This window comes from Aulostomus chinensis, chromosome 10 (genome assembly GCF_037954235.1).
Source record: "Aulostomus chinensis isolate RoL2024-O1b breed Wild chromosome 10, RoL_Achi_v1.0, whole genome shotgun sequence".
Taxonomy (NCBI): Eukaryota; Metazoa; Chordata; class Actinopteri; order Syngnathiformes; family Aulostomidae; genus Aulostomus; species Aulostomus chinensis.
Genome location: NC_141329.1, coordinates 4,071,398 through 4,091,202, shown reverse-complemented (window position 1 = coordinate 4,091,202; position 19,805 = coordinate 4,071,398). Strand labels below are relative to the sequence as shown.

At 41.9% G+C, this 19,805-nt stretch overlaps 1 protein-coding gene across 3 annotated transcripts in view; it reads left to right on the top strand.

Moving 5' to 3' along the window:
• sphkap (SPHK1 interactor, AKAP domain containing) overlaps positions 1–19,805 on the top strand; it is a 123,349-nt gene that overhangs the window by 16,574 nt on the left and 86,970 nt on the right. Inside the window, exon 1 of one of the 3 annotated variants that reach the window (XM_086215630.1) lies at positions 1,841–1,972. The exons of the other annotated variants lie outside the window; for them this stretch is intronic. The gene's annotated coding sequence lies outside the window, so the exon portion shown is untranslated. Of the gene's footprint in view, positions 1–1,840; positions 1,973–19,805 lie in introns of those variants that run through there. 3 annotated transcript variants of the gene reach the window in all.

Sequence of the window (19,805 nt, the reverse complement as noted above, 5' to 3'; positions counted from 1 at the left end):
CCTTTGGACCTTTGGAACAATAATAACAAGGTGAATACAAACTCAATGTTACTGTGACAGCTTTTTATTAATAGCGTAATTATTCTCATGTTTAAAGAAAATCAAGTATACGCGTCTACTCCTGCATGATTTGATATAACTCACAGCCCAGTGCTCAATGATAAATCACCCGAAGCTCAAATATATACTGTTTAATCAAACAGATTTTATTGATGTTCCCTACCTTTTTCCTCCAGGTTACTGGCTTCTTTCTCCGCCCTTAAGGTTAAAACTACATATCTCTAAAAGCATTAGAAGGTTTTGGTGCCTTGTCAGGACCTGAGCTTTATTCCCCTGCACCTCTGGCCTCAGTGTCAAGGACTAGTCCTGTTAAGAGCTCACAACACAGCCCGCTAATCTACTTAGACCTCCGAGGTGCGTTTGTGTGAGCGCAGCAAAGTATTGGTTAGGTGTGGGCTTGAGCTGCAGACCTCGAGAGGAATTGTTAATGTTCTCTGTGTTGATGTCATTTGCAAGTGTAGTACAAACTTAGTAGCAGAGACAGCTAGACCGATGCCATGTAGTGCACGCGTATGTGTGTGGGGGGCGGTTTGTTCCAATGGCCCCCAGTAGTCTGATTAAAGAAGAGACAGAGTTACAGCGTGAGGTGGTTTCCCCTTTTCGGAAAAATAGTAAATGCACTAAAAAGGAGACGGACCCTCCTAATCACTAAACCCGGACTTATCAAACCTCTGCCGTCATCTTCATAGATATTCCCCAACTTTCATATCCGGACAACAGCAGCACATCCAGCGCGAGCTAGTTGGCCCCCTGAAGATACTTCCATTGCTTGCTGATAGATCGCTCTTCTTCCAGGCTGCTACAGCAACAGCCATGTGCAGTGTTGCCTGTCTTCTGAGGGCATTATAAACCCTATTTTATTTCCTCTAAAAGAGTTCATGGAAACACCTTTTTTTTGTTGTTGTTTTTTTGGGACATTTCACAGTTCAGGATAAGGTGCTCTTTTCTCGGCCCAGATGAAGGTCATTTGTCCTAAAATGGCCTTAAACCTTAAACACCAAAAGTGATTTAAAAAAATAACATGTGTTTTCTGATAATAGTTCAGCCTTATACAAGTGATCGTTCCCGTGTGCCTGCTGACAGGTTGCTGCGTCAGTGAGAGCTGGACATTGTCCTGTTTCCATCATTTTGTGTTGAGATAATTGTGTGGCAAGACAAAACCGAACAAAGCAAAAACTCCCCTCTTCAGCTGCTTGAGTGTCAATTCAAGTTATTCTTTTCTACTTGGAAGTGGGGAGTATTACTTACATGTTGCTGCAGAATGAACGGTTAACTTGTCTTGACTGCATTTACTTGAAGTGACTGACAGCCTGCTGTCACCAGCCACTCCGTTCCCCCTCAACACTGAATGTCAATCAATGTACGTGGAGAAGCGTGGGCCGGCGTTTGCTTCCGAAGATTGTGCGATACTGTGAATTTAAATTATTGGTGCTTAGAAGGTCAAGACCATGCAGAGACAGTGAATGGAAATATTTTAGCTTATGTAAGACTGAGAATAAGGCCTGAACAGCCATGCAGTTTAATTTAATGATTATTCATGTACATTAGCTTTTTATACGAATGAAATTGTGGATTCTCTAATGCTTGATAGGTCTTAAAAGCAAAGACCCTCTCAGGCAGCACCACATAATAAACCCTTAACCTCTGCATGTGTTGTGTGTCTAACTCTCCGGTGAGCATTTGCTGCCTAGCACCCACTCTACTCAGTGGGGATTAGGCGTGCTAAGATGTATATACAAATACACATGTACACACTCACACACACACACACACAAATAGACTCTAGTCCGAGGCTCATTGAGAGGTTGTCGCAGCAGGAGAGCAGACTTTCAGAAACATTAAAAAGGAAAGAAAGTGAGGGAGCAGTCAATCCTCCTGTAGAAGAGCGATGTGAGCGACCCCCGTGAGTGTGGTGAGTGGCCATTTTGCTGTAATACTTGTTGCTGCTTGACGCACTCTGCTCAACAGTTGTGAGGATGGAATGCTGGTAGATATGCCTTTGAATTTCTGTGTGATATCGCATGTCAAAGATCTTTTTGAAAAATGCTGCCATTCCATCTTTCTTCTTGCGATTGCGGCCTCTCACATCTGAATATTCATGAAAACATCTCGCATTCACTGCAGCTGTGCAGACATATGTTACAAGAAACCTGGGTGTGTGTCATGTGAATTACTCAGCACAACATGCATCACCACATGGCACTTAGCAGCTTATATATTGGCTCTTTTTCTTGCCTCTGTGGAAGTGTGACGTACAGCTGAGTGCCAAGTGAAGTTTGCTGACTCAGACGTTGTCAGACAAGAGGTCACACTCTCGCTCGCACCCCTCTGTCTCGCTTTTTAGCTGATAAATGTAGACGTGTGCTCGTTCATGTGGCAGCATTCAAAAGAGAGAGTGCCCTTGCTGCTTATTCCTCCTAAAATGCATCATCAGCCAACTGCAACATTTCTCATCATGAGTATGAGACATTATTAGAAAATATGTATTTCTTATTAAAGAAGAGAAGACTTCTCTGCAGATTCAAAAGACTCCTCTTTCAGGATGCTGTGATACCCGTCTTGGAAACATCTCATAAAAAGTCTACGGTGGCCCCCGAAGGGCAAAACACAACATTTCAGGTTAAAAAAGAGAAGAAATTCAAAAAATGCATATAAGAAAAAATATTTTGAAACGTTTCTCAAAACACAATATGGTGTTTTATTTCTGAGATGTTTTGTCTTATCCTCCAGGGTTAGAGGTGCTAAAACTGTTGTGCAGCAACTGAGCGGCAGAAACATTTCAGACGGCACAATTTCAGGAAACACAAACATTTAGGAAAACAGCAACATGATGTTGTGTTTCTTAAATGTTGTGTCTTGCCCTTCAGGGTTAAAGACAGTAACAGATGAAAAACAGTATTTCAGAAAACAAAAAACGCTGAAAAAAAGATGACGCTGTATTTCAGCAACATTCCTGTGTTCTGCCCTTCAACGCCACTGAAATAAAGCAGATAGAAGTGTCGGCGGTCGCCGCATTGAGGGTGAGCTGCAGTGACTCCCTTGGTTCTAGAAAAAGGCCTTGTTCAATCCCAATATAGACAATTTTAAATGATGCAAGCTCGACAAAAAATTTGTGGTTCAACGATAAAACATCTCAGATATGAAACCGAGCATTTACTTTAGCCAGTGAGGAAAATGTTACGTTTACAGCATTGAGGAAAAGGCAACGTCATGTGTTTGCTTTAAAGAAATCAGTTTTGGAGTCCAAATGTATTAAATACAGCACGTGATAAGTTAATGTCACCCAACCCAGTTCCCTGTTCGAGGCTCTCGCTGTGACAGTGCGGTAAAAGAGTGGAGCATGTCTGCAAACAACAGAGCTGAAATTCTGCAAGCAGAGGAGCCGCTGTCGTCCAGAAGGAGTGACTCCTGTTTGATTCCACTTCTCCAAGTGAGCAAGTGGATCAAGCCTAACACCTCATGCAGTGATCTGGCCTGGACTCAATAATCCAGTCTTCCCTTTGAGACTTGCTTTTAACCATAAACACATCACATGCATCACAACAGTATTTGCATACAAACCCCAAACCAGACCACTGACATTCCCTGAGATGTTTTTACTCAGCAAATTAAGGGATTCTAATTTGGAAATCATTTAAGCTGAGATGTTATGAACCAACTAACATGCATTTCATTAATCCAATACATGTATTTGTTTTATTCCCCTCCTAAAATACGATTAAACATTCCAATCTAGCGTTTAATCATTATTAATCACCTGATTTTATGTCAATATGAAGAATTTTGAATTGTAAATTGAACTGACTAGAGAGAGCAGCACAGTCTCGTGTGCGCTGTAGTGTTTGGAACCTTCCTCCACACCAAAGTGACAGACTAAACATGTCTAAACACACTTGACATGATTGATTGTGTAACGTGTTGACACTACTGTTCTTAAAAAAAAAAAAATAGACCTTCTGGGGTGTCATAAAGACGAGCTCAACAAAACACGTGCCACTAAGCAGATGTTCGACTGTCGGTGCGCACATCTCTTCCTCTTCAGCTCATGATATCATACTGCAGTTATCTGTAGAGTAATAACTACAAATACAGGTTCTTTTACAATTGGTACATATTGTACCGTGTGGGTTGGGATGCTGCGTCGTCCCTGCTATCTCCAGGGATCTTAGCAGAGTGGGCTGAGCGTCTGTATGGCTGATGACTGCTCTGTTTAGCACAAAGAGGACTTATGGAGGAGCTAACTGGATTAGTGTAAGGAGGTTTAGCCGGGTTCCTTCAGCTTCAAAGCTGGAAATGCTGACTCTGCCTTTTTTAAGGTTTTTTTTTTTTTTTTTTTTTTTTTTTGCTATTTAGTCACAATATTGGAGATATTAGTGTCATTATAGAGTCTCATTTAAAAAACGTGTTCATCTTGAAAGTCAGAACATGAAGGGAGGCAGAGAGAAGCAGGCATGAAAACAAACCACAGTAACATGAGAGTGAAATTGATAACGACCGCCGTACCGTCAGAACATAAATGAGCCAACTAATAAAAAACAACATTTGAGGAAAATGCTTGATGATAAGAGTAACTGGGTCAGTTGAAAGAGGGGAAGATTTCTAAGAGAGGAAAGAAAGAACAAAATAGGGAGGCAGAGGAAAGATTTGTTTTGGCCTTTGCTCAGTGTACTCTGGAACGTGGAAATATCAAGTGGAGGAAACAGACAATTTTAAATGAAGCTCTACAGGCCAAGGGTTCAGCTTGTTGACTTCAAATTGCTAATATTATTCCTGCAATCTTCATCCAAGTGGGAATCACTTAATTTGCTGCCTCAGTGCTGTGATAGCAAGACTTCAGTGCTGTAGCACACGAAACCTGACGCCACTGGGGATGATTAATTAACTATGTCACGTGTCTGGAAGGTGCAGAAGTACTAGGAAACTCACAGAAACATTTCAACTCTTGGCTGAAGTTGATAGTTTCTTATGTAGTTTTCAGATAATTACACTCATCCCTGGAATGAATCCGTCATGATAACTGTACGTAATAATGCTTCTCAATACATATTTTTCAGAAAAAAAGGAAACATTACTCCATATCTGAATCCTTTGAATCCTGAACTAAGAGTTCTTATTCGATAATAATTTGAGTCAGCGTGTTTGTGTCTGTCTGATTTTTGCACAACATGAACTAGAACTACTGTCATGCATTGCAATAAATAACACTGCAATCCTCCATTCATACTGAATTTGTTCATATCAAATAAGCATTGAAGTGATGGGGGTGTGTGAGTGCAGACCGATGCTGCTCTCAACATTATGGAGGTTAGGAATGGACCTCCTGAAGCAGGCGTTACAACAAAGAAACTGCTGCATGTTCACGCTAATATTTAGATCAAGAACTGACAAAGTCATGTTCTGGCTTTGAATGGAGAATCTGGTTGTTAGGGAATAAATTATTCTAAAATGTGTGATGAAATATAATCTGATTTATCGAGGAAACACCCGGGTCTCAATGAATTTTGTCTTACTGGCAGTGAACGGGCGAGAGGCTGTGTCTCGTAACATCTGACACTGATGGGAAAACTCCTCTCGCGTATCACAAATATGCCGTGCAATCCAACTCATATCCATTTAATCCACGATTCTTTATCCGCCAATACAAAATCTGGACAATGTGACCACCATATGTCATTCTTTTCAGTAAAAGTGGAACGTTAGCTTTGAAACTGCGTAATCTACTGTACTTCTTTCTTCATTTCTCTCTCAATAACTAGTCGTTGCTCTAATCTTCGCAGGAAGCGCTAATGTGCTCGTAGCTTAATGAACACCCTGGCGCAATTATAGAGAGAAATCACAGAGGAGCCAATAACACACTACTGTACAGGCTAATATTATGGCCCTTGCAGATCTCGGTAACAATGAATTAATAATAGTAGGGGAAACAATGGCATCTCCATCAGTCGTCCTCCCTCCAGCCAGCTCTTAACAATGGAGGATAATGACAACAGAGCACAGCAACAGAGGACTCTTTTCATCGCTGCCCTGCTTTGTTTCTCACGGTTTTTGTGTCACTATCATTCGCTGATGCTCTCCTTTGATTTCTCCCGCACTCTCTCCCCCTCTCCGGTCACTTATCTTTACCCTCTTTCTCTCAAACGTACACACACTCTTTCACAAACAAGCTCAGACAGGAGGGGTAATGTGGGCCTATTAAATTATTCACACCCCTGGCAGAAAGTGTCAACATCAAAAAAAACGTACCAGCCTCCGTTCCCATTCGCGTGTATTTATAGACTTTATGTGACCAGTGAAAAGTCCACAGCTCGGATCATTTCCTGTTCATTCTCCCAGTATGAATAAGAAGTTGGAGTCTGTTGTAACACCGAGGACATCGGTGTCGCTTTCAGCCACTTTTGTTTGTTCATTTTAATTATTTTTTTTATTGTTTTTTTTTTTTGTTCAATTTACAATCACCCCCCCCCCCCACCCACCCACCCGTTTTGTAAAAGTGCTTCATAGATAAATGACATCATGTGTCACTGAGGACCTGCAGCTCAGTTCACAGTAAACTTTTAGGAGGGTACTTCACAAATCTCACTCAGCTCAAAAAAAACAAAACCCTCCGATGAATATTTGTCCAACTTTGTCATGTATTAATGCCATAAGAAATATTGATTTATGCTATTTTTAGAGGCCTTTGTGATATGACTTTGATCCCTGAAGACTAAAACGTTTATGGGTCTTTTTTTTTCTGTTGATCAATGAGCATCTCTCCCGTCAAATGAACAAATTAAGTTAAATCAAACATGATTGATTAAAAAAATCACATCACATGAATGAAGGTCACATGTTTGAAAATGTCAAGGAGATGAAGACAAATGAAGAGAGGAAGCGGAAGGAACACTTAGCTGCTCTTGTTGTTCGTTCTCTTTTATGAAGAGGAAACAAATGCAGCTGCAGCTCAAGTGACTTCACCCGGGTTTTAATATGTAGTTCTTCAATTAAATGTATTTTTTTTTCTGTGAATTCACACATGGGGCAAAACGTGGGAAGCACTAAGACTTTGGGAAAATGTAAAATATAGACTTTGAATCAGTGCTTTTACAAACATGCAGTCAGAGTTCAGCTTTGAACTCACAACAACAGTGTGTTTACTCACTCCATTTTAAAAAGAAGCCTTTCTTTTCCATTTTCCCCTCTCTTATGCATCTCTTTAAGAAGAGAGCATTGGCCTCTTTGATTCCCTGAGGTTAATTCAGCTGACTATCAAACAAAATAATCCATTTTTTGCACAACTTCAGTAACTCCTCACAATCTGTGCAACCTCAACTAACCTGAGATAAAAAAAGAAAGGGAAAAAAAACCTAAAAGCAACAGATCCCTGGAGGGCGATACACAAATCTGTTCTGGTTTGACGCAATTGGAAAAAACACAATAAACCAATTTTTTTTAACTACCTTGTTTAATAAGTAATTAGAATTTTCATTGTTTTAGTTTCTTATGAGCCTTTCCATGTCCTGCTTCTCCCCTCTGCCCCCTGCCATGTTGTTGCCTCTCAGTGGCTTTGTTGATGAAATAGTGACAAAAGATTCAAAACAAAACAAAACAAAAAAAAACTACGTGGCCGCCTGACAGCACAAATGGCTGACTTACACCACACACAGAGACATGAGCCACGCAAGCAGCATGCTAATCTAATGACAGCGGTTTATATTTCATTTTTGTCAAATTTATCTCTGAATCTGGTTTTGATCTGTGCTTAGCCGAGGGTCCGGCTCTCGCATCGATTTTCTGATTGTGTTTCTCCCGCCAAAGGAAAGAAATACGATTGTGTTACTCCAGCTCATTGAATTTGACCAGAAATATCCACGTGGCTAGAATTTCTATCGACGTCACCAGTGCTTTAAGGATGGCGTGATTTTCAACTGGATATCTTATCTGAATGTGATCACCGTACCCAGGCAACAGGGGGAGAAGCATAAGAGGCTGTATTGAAAGGTGAACTCTTCCCTCACCGGACCATCCATCATACACTGCGCTACAGAACCAGGGCGGCACATGTGCGACTCTCGCTTGTGTGTTCACGTAATGCTGGTGTGTTTTCTGTTGTGTAGGTGTCAGTTTGTGACGATGGGTGTGTCCACTGGGGGATAGGACAGTGTGCAGAGGGGATTAGGGATGTATGGAAGCTGTCAGGACAGCGACTGTGGGTCCTGGTGGGTCTAGAGACTGACAGCTGATGGGCTCTGGAGGGAAGTGAAGTGGACAGGCAGGAATAAACATAACAGCCCAGGCATGCTAATGAAGCATGAACTATAATTATGTTTAGACTCGCAATGTGCAGGTTAGATGGTCACGAGTGTGAAAATAGCAAGGCTGGTTTGTGTGTGTGTGTGTGTGTGTGTGTGTGTGTATGTGTGTGTGTGTGTGTGTGTGTGTGTGTATCTCACCATGTAGTGTGAATAACTCAAAAAGAAACATTCTTAGTTTGGTATCTCTAGAACGCCTCTAGGGAATTTCTTCAAATGTACCATAAATGTTTAAAGGGACACGAGGATACGCTGAAAAGATTTTGGTGATCAAAAGGCAATGTCACCTCACATGAGCGTGACTTCTGTCCAGGTTCTTGTTCGCATGGTATTTAAAGAACGTCACAAAGTTGTTGTTGGTTTTTTTTTTGTCCCCCCAATTTGGTTCAAATGTCCACAGCGGCTCGAGGACGGCCAGGAAATAGTTTGGTGGTCAAAGGTCAAGGTCACTGAGACGGGTACAATATTAAAGGTAATAAAATGAAGTTCCAAAAACACATTTCAGCTGCAAGTGTTTGCGATGAAAAGCCAATCAGAAAATGGAGGATTTTTCATGTCCCCTGACCTGATGTACAATGAGGGAGGGACATGCATGGCTTCTTCACGTCCCCGCCCCACCAGTGTAAACGAACCTGTTCAGGGTGGGATGAGTTCCTGTCAGTGGAGAAAGTGGCAACAAATGCATGCAAACAAAAGAGCAAACCAGGAATCCAGGCACTGAAGGGCTGTCAATCAGTCCAGCTGAGGGAGGCAATCACCCGAAGCAGGAAGTAAGATCAACTGAGACGCAAGAGGGACGAGATTTCAAAATAAAACAGGAGCTGACAACAATGGGAGAATATAAACAGCAGCTCCAGTGAAAATCCAGGAACCATAAAAGCATAGAACTCAAAAAGTCCAAAACAGAATCCATGATAATGATAACTAATGGTACAAAATTTGAAATCACTACTGGTTACCGAATTGGGTCCCACTTCCTGAATAATATGAATATCAAATTTAAAACATTGACAAATACAAATAGTGGAACTGGAGATGAACAGTGTTGACATGTCCAGTTAAACCTGCAAAAAGCAACTTAGTTGAAGACAAATAGCTTGAAACATTCTTCTGAATATGCTCACAGGCCTGCACGAGTTAGAAAACCCCATTTCTACAGTCTACAGTTCAGTCCCACTCTGCGTGTTTATTCAGCAAAATGTGGCATTTGAGATGGTGTAACACTCATCCAGAAAGTTAATTTCGACAGGGTTACGTTGGAAATTAAAAGTTATTGTAATTATTATTGCTCTGTAAAATTTCCACACATTGTACATTAGTAGTGTGTTTGAGTATGAAGTCAATATTTCTTTTTGCGGCTGCGTAAACGCCCTGTTTCCTATATCTGCCCCTGACTTTATATCTGCTCTCAGGAGGTGACAGAAAACATGTAGACAAGAGTGAGAATGTGTCGGCGTGTGTGTGTGTGTGTGTGTGTGTGTGTGTGTGTGTGTGAGTGAGAGAGAATGGGGGGGGGGGGGGGTGTCCCTGTAGTAACCCTGTCAGACAGAGGCAGATCAGGTTGGCAGTTTGAGGCTGTCCCTCTGAAGAGATTTTCTTCTCTGCTTTTTGAAAAATGCCTCAAAATACCATAGATTTCCTTTAATTGAATCCTTATGCGGTGTCACTATTCGCCTGTTTCTTATGAGTGAGTGTCTGAGCTAATCTCCTGTTGCTCTCAGTTTGATCTCCTTTTTTGTGGAGGAAAAAAAAAAAAGAAGCCAGATTGATGACTGGATAATCAGAGAGGAAATGGACTGCTTTCTTATCAGTTAAATGACAGATTATTATCAGTTAAAAGAATGATTATTATGAAAGCAGTCAACGGATTAAGACTACAACTGTGGGCTCCACGTGCCTGTATTAGAAGACCTAATTTTTTTTCCCTTTAAATCAAAATAATGGACATTTTGCTCGGATGATGGCACATTCCACCATTAACGGTCTGCTACAGACCGGCTGTTTATATGCTTGAGGTGCAGTTACAACTTGATACTGTTGGTTATTGGCAAGAATCAAATTATTAAGCGTGTCTGCCTCCTGACCAGTAGCTGGCGGTACCCCCACCAGCCCTGAAATCAGCTTCTTCTAAAAGTTAAGTAAACGTCCTGAACATGAACATCTAATAATATTACACAAACTTGCTAGCAACTTACCCTGAAAACACAGCGTCATTCTGCTTGTCGACCTGTCAGCGTCACATTTTCTTTGGCTTTTGTGATGCACACCTGTCACAATGACCTTCAGTTGAATTTGTATCAGGTCACCTTTGAATCCTACTGGATGTTTGTGGAACGCCAGGAAGGACTTTCTCCAGATTTGCCAGAGGCATTGTGTTTGCGTGAGGTGACAGTGACCTTGATCTTTGACCTTTGAGCGCCAAAATCTTTCCAATTCATCCATGAGTCCCAGTGGAGCAGAATTTAAAAAGAGAGAAAGAAGAAGAAGAAATCCCTCAAGAATCTCCTGAAATATGGCACAAACAAGAATTGGACGTACGGACGGACAACCTGACATCATGATGCTGTTGTGGGGGCAGAAAAGATCCTGAAAAGGGTAATCAGCTGCAAATGTAGTTTCTCTGATACACTGCGTCCTTAGAAAAGAGGCCAAACGGTACAGACAGAAATGCTGCCACTTAACTCTGCAGTGCTTGTCCTCTGTTATTAAGCCTCCTCTTTCAGCAGGAATAGTAATCACATATCAAATGAGCAGACCACACATTTGAATCGTCGCTGCAACCCAAACACCCCGAGTCACTGGACACCAACACGTTTTTGGAGATTTTTTTTCTGGAGATGTGAGTTCATGGGGTATTACAGTAAAGTGATGTTGTCAGGCTTCTGCTGGAGGAATCTCTTTTCATACCTCATTTCGCTCTCTTTTTCTTCTTCTCGTTTCCCTTTCAAGTTTCTCTTTTTGTGCTTCGATGAGTGTGTGTGTGTGTTTTTGTTTGTGTAGTACTCTGCCAGAAGGATTGTTTCTGTTGAAATGATAATGTTGTGAGTTGGCAGCGTCCCTCAATGTGCAGACAAATGTATTTTCATGTGGCAGCCATCACTGCATGAGGCTGAACCCCATCAGTGGGTGTTTTGGGACGACTGTGGCCTTATCATAGCTGGCCAAGGAGCCCCTGGATCCCCTGGCTCATCACCCAGCAGCAGATTACCTTCTCCCTTAATCTCTTCATTGTTTTCTATTACACAGAGGGGCTGCGCTGATAAAAGTGCTGGAAATCCTAACCTCACTTAAAAACATTCACTTTGTATTGGAATATACTGGCGGGTTGAATCAGGCTTCAAATTAAGTCATGAGTTGGGTAACCAGAGGGGTCACGTTGGCAAGAGCTTGTCGCCCAGGGGTGATGATCACCGCACAGAAGACAATAATAATAATATTTAGTCAGCTGTTACCTTTGTGGATTATTTACAATTTCTATTCTCTTGAATTATGTTTTTTCCTCATAATCTTTGTCCTAATAGTCTCTGCCATTGCACATTAATTATGTTAATTTACAGTGTCGATGTTTGAGTCAAGTTAATCTCCTTTGACATCATTTATTGTCAAATCAAAGATGATAACATTCTTAAAGTGCATTTTGTATATTAAGTTGTTGAAGTGAGGTTTTGATCTGAGCATGAACAGAAAATTCCATCAGCGAGCAAAACAGACAACGTAGCTGATGCCTGATCTTCTGTCTCTGTGCTTTGATGATCTTGGAGCACAAACTGCTTGGCAGTCGTTTAAAAATCACATCTTGCCACCTTGATATCAGCTGATTATCATCTGTGGCTCGCGTGCCATCTCCTGCAGAGCCAGCTCCCTCCTTCCATGGGCTCTATTAGCAAACATCGGTCAAGGCTTTTGCATGCTGCATTAATTGTAATGGTCCCTTCATATGAGCACAGGACAGTATCCCCAGCTGACCGTCCTCAACTCATCAACACCTGTTCACAGTGTAAAAGCTGACCCGCTTCATTTGACAGACTCCAAATTACACACACGTTCTCTCACACAGATGTTTTGGGCAACGTCAACGATAATTCTGGTTTGTAGGGCCTGTGTGAAAGGAGTGTGACGCACAAACACCTGCCTCCTGTGTCAATGTGTTTTTTACATGATTATTATATCGTTCGACAAAGGTCATACATGCCAAGTGCTAACTGGAAATCTGCCTTAGAGTAGAGTCAGAGTTTAGGTTTGAATTTTTAACCCTTGAAGTCACCAGGCTGACCAAGACCACAGGGACGTATCTCTGAATCTTTTTTTTCCAGTCAAAACTGGTGCAGTTTCTTCAACCAAAGCCATCCAACCGTTTTCACCAGTCTCGCGCTGAATCATCAGGGTGTTGCATAATGCACAACAGAAGTCACATGACCCGGGAGCTGCCTCTGCCTCGGCCACGTCCCAACCAGGGCTGTGGCAGTAGCAGAAGAGGAGGGTAAACGATGAAGGCGAAGAGTTGCTGGGTTTGAAGTGTGGCATTTGACTTCAGGGTCTTTCTTCACCCACACGTACTGTAGTTCTCTCTTCCAACAATCGCTGCCGCCGCTGTCAGAACCAGCAACAGTCAATCACAGTCGCGTATCGTATCTCTGGTCATAATCCTCACCATGTGTCCCTGCAGTGACTCGACAATGACGCTGACTGCCCCAGTTCTCCACTCTGTTCTCAGTGATTAGCTCCATTTGTCACAAGACAGTCAGAAAGCGAGAGAGAGGGAGGTAGGAATGAGGTTCTCACAAGAGTCCTAGATTAATGGATTATAGATGAATGGGTGTTTTTTTTCCTTCCCACACTTTGTGAACCACTTTCTTCCCTAAAACTACAGCTCAATTTTTTCTCCCACACAATCTTTACCTCTGTATTCCAGTTCTTTTCATCCGAATGGAATAGAGTTTTTAATCTGTGGAGCGTGGTCAGTGTGCTCACGGCTGACTACTTCCCAAACACACTGCATTAGGAGAGGCCGTGGCCTCCGGGCCCGCATCAAATTGCTGTTGCCTCTCGCTACGACTCTTTGCTGTTGTCACCCCTCTCCGTCGTCTTGTGTCTCTCGAGCCGTCCGTCTGAGGGAAGTAATATTCAATCTTTGCTGACATGTCTGTGCCCTTGCCATGCTCCCCTCATATTAACTTTAATCTTTCGCTCAGAATTAAATTAAACTGTCGTTTTTAAGTGCAGCAGCCGCCTGAATGCATACGAGAGTGAAACTGTGCTGAAAATTAGCTCACCTACAAGCATGGCAAGCAGGGAAGGAAAATTAATTTCTCCCTCGACTAGACTTTAGATCAATATGAAATATGTGATATTCATCAGAATGCCTGATTTACTTTTTTATTTAACTTTGAGTTGAAATATATCATAATTAAATTTTAAGGCCCTCAAATTGGATCCATTTGTTTTGGCTGTACGATCCATTGTGGCAGCACATCAGGCGATGCAAGAAACTCCTGGAGCTCTTTCTTGTTTGCTCAGGACTTCAAAATAACTTTATTGACCTTTTTTTGCTCCTTAAATGTTTTCTATCAAATCTGAAAACTAAAACAAACAAACAAACAAAAAAAACCAAGGTGATACATTCAAAGAAGTCATCTATCATTTCACCAAGCACATAATTAATTTACTTAGATCACCATCCTCAAAGTTCCAAGACTTCTTATATGCACACAAAAGCTTTCTCACAAACATCCATGCTACACAGTTTTTAGTAGTCTTGGATATTTACGTGAAGTACTTAAAAATGCGAGCAAATACAAAGTCTTTCCTTTATGATGAGTTGAAGGAATTTGTACTTGATAAATGATGTAAAACTCTCATCAAATTCACACTGTATTACTCTTCAAATCAGTCAGTTAAATGAATTTGAGCTGGTAGAAACCCTGCACATCCTGCCCGGCAACAGGGAGACCTTAATGAGGTTAATTTTCCTGAACAGTAAGTTATTGTCCCGTCTGCGCACGGTGAGTGTGACTGTCATTGGAGGTGTTTGATGGCTCAGACACCTGCTGTCTCTGCTGCAGTTTGTTTTGTTTTTTCCCCACAAATTAACTGCAAAAATCAGGATGTTTCAGTTCACCGATCAGAACAATAAAGATTCACAGCTTGCATCTTATCATGCTGGTACTTTATATGACACATTTAATGAAACTGTAAATCAGCTTTATGCTGTTACGCAGATTAAATGACTACAGAGGCTAATAATTCCATCAGTAATCCGAAACGAAAATAGGGTTACAGTGACTGGATTGATGTGATGAGGGAAATAAAGCCCTCCGGATCTGTCGTAACCTACAATATATTGACTGTTCATCTCACACACATGAATCTACAATAATGGAATAAATGTTTATATTGTCTCTTAAGTCTGTCCTTGGCCCTGAAGTCCCCCGTGAATCTGCTCAATAGGTTTCAGCTGACAAACTGACTCTGAGGCAGTGGGGATAAAACACTTCCCGTCGTCCTCGCATTTCTCCCACATGTCAGACTTCAGAGGCGTATTGTTTTTAAATGCGTTAACATTTTTCCTCTTTTGGTTTTAGTGTCTTGGGACAGAGCCAGACAGAGATAATATGATTTTCATATTTCACATTCCACCTTATGTATGTTTTCCTTTTTCTTTTTTTTTTCTTTCTTTCTTTTTTTTTGTTTTTGTTTATCACTACAAGTGGAGCAGAGGAGCGCCAGGATGTGGAATACAGTTGACTGATATCCATCCATCCTCCCGTGTGTGTCCAACAGAGAGGGATTAAGCTCAGAGAGGAGATTTATTTCAGATTACGAAGCACTATTTTCTTCCCCTTAAAGCTCCCTGCATGACTTTGAAATAGTGTGGACCTCAGCTTAGTTATCTTAGCTTCAGTAAACCTGACAATCCTGGTTAGGCTTGTGAAATATATAATGCAATTAGATAATTAGGTGATCAGATTATTTGGACTCGGATTATGTCTCTTCAACAAGATCACTCTGAAAACACAAATCAGAATACGCCAAGATTTCTCACACCTAGCACATAAAACACATTGGCTTTATTTTTAAGATTGTTATGAAATGATTAATGTGCTGTTTGTCTTGTTGGTGTTTGTTTCCAGTCAGGTAGATTTTTTGAGATGTTCTGTTTGATCCAGTATGAGTATGTTTGACAACGGGATGTTGAATTCTCTGACAACAGAGAGGAGTGCTGGCTCAAGGACCAGTTGTAGAGGTGAGCTTCATGCTCAGTTGGGGGGGATTTCTAATTTTTTTTGCACCTAGTGTGCCGCTAACAAGTATATCTTTGCTTGTCTTGCTGATATTTCACGGTTTCTCCAAGTAAATGTGGCCCACTTTCACTTTTTTTTTGGATAAGGCAGTTATCATGTCCTCTCATACCCAGAACAACACAGGTGACACACTGCAGCAGCTCTCATCACAAGTCCTGCTGTGCAACTGCAGAAGGCTCCTGACAAAACCCCACCATTCCTGACCACTGGGGAACGTTCAGGGGATGACTCGCCAAAACCTAAATCAACATCACGGATTCTGCTCTTTACCATAAGACTAAATATTTATTAATGAGATGGTGCATTTAGAAACTGACCCACATAGTCATAATGCAAAGTCTCAGGAAATCAAATATGTTGCTTATGCTAACATAACTTACCACTTTTAGCCAGTAGACTCACTGAATAGTCATCATGAGTCCAGGTTTTCGTTCAGGCTTTTGTGGGATGTCGAAGACTCTCGTATGAGGGAAGGTTGATCAGGTGACTGTTTGAGATGTCTGGCACTTTGAGGATCAGAAATTTTAAATCTAGCTTTGAAATTATGGTGAACTTCAGTGAATTGATAGCCTGAAATCAACATTGGCGCCATTGCTTGCGCTTCCGCTTTTGCTGCCAGCATGACGATACAAACAAGTCATGTGCCATATGCCCTCCATGTGCAGATGCATTGCAGATAATCTATTATTACAGGTTGGGGGGGGGATAGTTAGCATCAACTTCCTGCAGTGTCCTGCTTTAGTTCCTGCTGTGAGATTCAAATCATTACATTTCAGTCAGTGGTGGTGTGTTGAATGTTGGTAGAAAGTTGTCTGATTCGGCCAGTTAGTTCCTGTCATGTGTCCTGCTTTATTGCTTGTTTAAATGAGGAGCCTACTTGCCACCAGTGCTACTTGTTATGTTGTTCCTCATTAACAAAAATGTTGCTTAATTTGCCACTAAACGTGGTGCTTTTAGGGGCAGTGCAGTGCTTTCTACAGTTAAAACGTATTCAATACTCATTAGAGGAAGGAAACACATGTAACAGCCACCGGCTATTGTAGAAATCTCCCCATGAAAGAGAATTAGAGCTGGCTAATAAGAGAACATGCCATAAAGAGGCAGAGGAGACAAATAACAGTCGACAGTGAATGTGTAGAGTCTGATTAGACTTGTGTCGCTGCGTGTATCGCAGCTCAGTGCTGCGACACGTGCTGCGGATCATTAATATGCACTGTGGAGCGACGTGACAAAAGGCCAGAGTCGAGGCAATTTCATTTCCTAAGCAGGGTCTCTGAGGAGCTCATTTCAAATGCCCTCCAACCACAACTCAGTCTGAATTCCATTTGGAAGGAGAAAGCAACATGATTGAAGGAAAAAAAAAACTTCTCTTACTTGCCACCAGTTAAAAGGGAAAAATTAGAGGGTAAAACTGAAAATATAAAATGTCATGAATACATGATTTACCCTCCAGTGTGTACTCAATCTCTGTAAACCACGACTCAATCCCTCCCCTGGATGGAGGAGATCGCTGCGCCTCTGGCGTCAGGCCCATGGGGCGAGTGAAGGCTGTAGCTCCACTTGTTGCAGGACACAGAGAGACATTTAATTTGGTTTTATTTTTGGTGTAGCTGAGATAATACAAGCTTGAGCGCAAAATATTAAAGGTGTTTGGGACAAACTAAAACGTCCAAGATACACTGTTGGATCCCTGTGTGTTGGCAAGATAATCAGACAGGAGCTTCAACAACGTGTTTCAGATGACGATCATCTGGGGGACTGCAAAAAAGGTCTGATAAAAGATAAGTAACAGCAAAATGATTTTAGAGCAACTATATTAATTTTTAAATAAGTTGGCCTTGAGTTACTTTTGAACTGATGGCGCAAGCATAACTTAAACTTTGAAGAAGTTTTCCACCCGGCTGGGTTCCTACAATGCCTGTGTTGCCGGCTGGAGAGCGCTTACTGTTACACAACTGCTGCATGTCACCGAAACGTCTCAGTAGGGACTGTAATTGTTTCAACCAATTTCAGACGGTAAAACCTCATAAATTGTTGTCATTCAGCGACCGTGAGTCCACAGTAGGTACCGTACTACTGAGCCTACCAAAGGCTGACTGGGTTCTCATTTATGAATTTACTTAGAAAAGATGTGTTCATTGAAGAAGCAAGGTGACAAAATGCAACCACATAATACTCATAAGCTCATTTTACTCCATCCAGATACATTTGGGTCAAAACCAGCTCTGAGTTTCTAGGAACTGAAAAAGGTAAATAAATGAAGAACAGCGACTCTGACAGTGAAAACCTCCTACACTGTGCACAGAGCTGTGTGCAGCTTGTGAAAGGAGTCGGCGAGCTCAGAGGGAAGCGCAACACAATGGTTCACCAGTGAGAAGGAGTGTTTGAATCAATGGCATTTAATTAAATTGATATGTGAGCAAACAATGCAATAGATCACTGGAGCCGCTCCTCTGGCTGCAGATAAGCTGCCTTCCCTGAAACACAGGTCAAGAGCAGAGGTTGACTTATGTGGTCTTAATCCATCACACACACACACACACACACACACACACACCCCTTACACACACACACACACACACACGTACTCTTACTTTGTGCAACGGCAAGTAGCAGTAAATTGGCTTCACACACCTTCAGATGTACACACAGCCAAGAGAGGTGATAGAACAAGAAAGAGACACTTTTTTCCCCTAATTGCATCCTTTGCCTGGTCACAGCACCTGATGAATGATGGGTAATCAGCGCTCCGTAAAAGGACATTGTAATGTCACTTGAGAGCAACAAATCACTTCATTTAGCATCGGAGTAAGTAGTCCTTCATCCATTTACTCTCACTTTGAGGTTTTCCCAGGATTATAAAATTATCCATCCATCCATTTTCTATACCGCCAGTCCGTTGCAGGGCCATCAGGAGCAATTAGGGGTTCAGTATCTTGCTCAAGGCTACTTGGACATGGTCACCGGGGGAAGTGAGGATTGAACCAGCGACCCTTGATGATAGATGATTGCTAGATGGCCACTCTATCTCCGAGCCATGCTGCCCCCCAACTATAAAATTAGATGCATGTTAAATAGTTATTTCTCTCTACCTGTCTAAACCAAAAGCTTTCAGTTTTTATGTTTCCCCATCCAGTCTAATATTAGTATGCAGCAGCAGGGAAAAATTACCACCTGTCACAACAGTCAGCCAGCAAAGAAAATGCTGTTTCTTTATTGTTCTTTATTCAGATTTTTCCTGGAGCAGACAGAGAGGGTTTGGGGGAGGGCGGGAGGGCAGGCAGGCAGGCAGGGGTATTTTATGGCTCTCATTTGTCTGCGTGAGTGCACCAGAGGAAAAAGCAAACCAAAAAGCATGCATGGCTTTTTACTGAAAGGTCAGAACGGTCTTTTCTTGCTCCCAGTGGATTCGCTTCCTCACAGAGGAATAAAGACAACAAACACTCTTACTAGGGTGACTCACCAGGAGATTAAATTCCTGTTTTCCCGTCTTCCTTCCCTTCCATCTTCATCTGCCCAGCAGGCAAGTAATGGTGCTTTCTCCCTGCAGATTGGGGACATTGTCATGAATGTCCTGTGGTGAGAGCATCATCATCTTGTAGGCTGTGGGAGTTACAGATACAGGTGATATTTTAACCACCTGAGGAAATTTTACCATTATTCTCTCCTTAAAATGTATTCATAAAATAGAGAAACTGCGCAACTACAAAAACAAAAGAGGACTCTCTTCATCTCATCATATGGAGAGGCTAAGTGGGGTGTCGGTTCAGTCACTTACTGACTGGTGTCCTCGCAGTCTATTCAGGCTCCTGGTTTGAAATCGATGCCCCGGCTCCTAGGAGGTGCGTCTTTGGGAGCCTCCAAAGCTCCCCCGCTCACCTCTTATTTCACGGCTTGTGTATGTAATTTCACCGAGGCCCTCAAGAGTGAAGGGTCTAATGTTAAATGCACCTGCCTCATCACCGTCTGCTAACGCTGGCCGCTCCCTGACTCTACTCCTTCCTTCAAGGCAGCCCAGAGACACACACTATTAATAGCTCCGGGAATCAAAAGCATCAGATCAATGTGAAAAAAGCATCAGAGAAAATTCAATGTTCTCACCTTCTACTGAGTATCGTGCATTTTTTCAGGAGGAAGACGGAGCTCTGAAGTT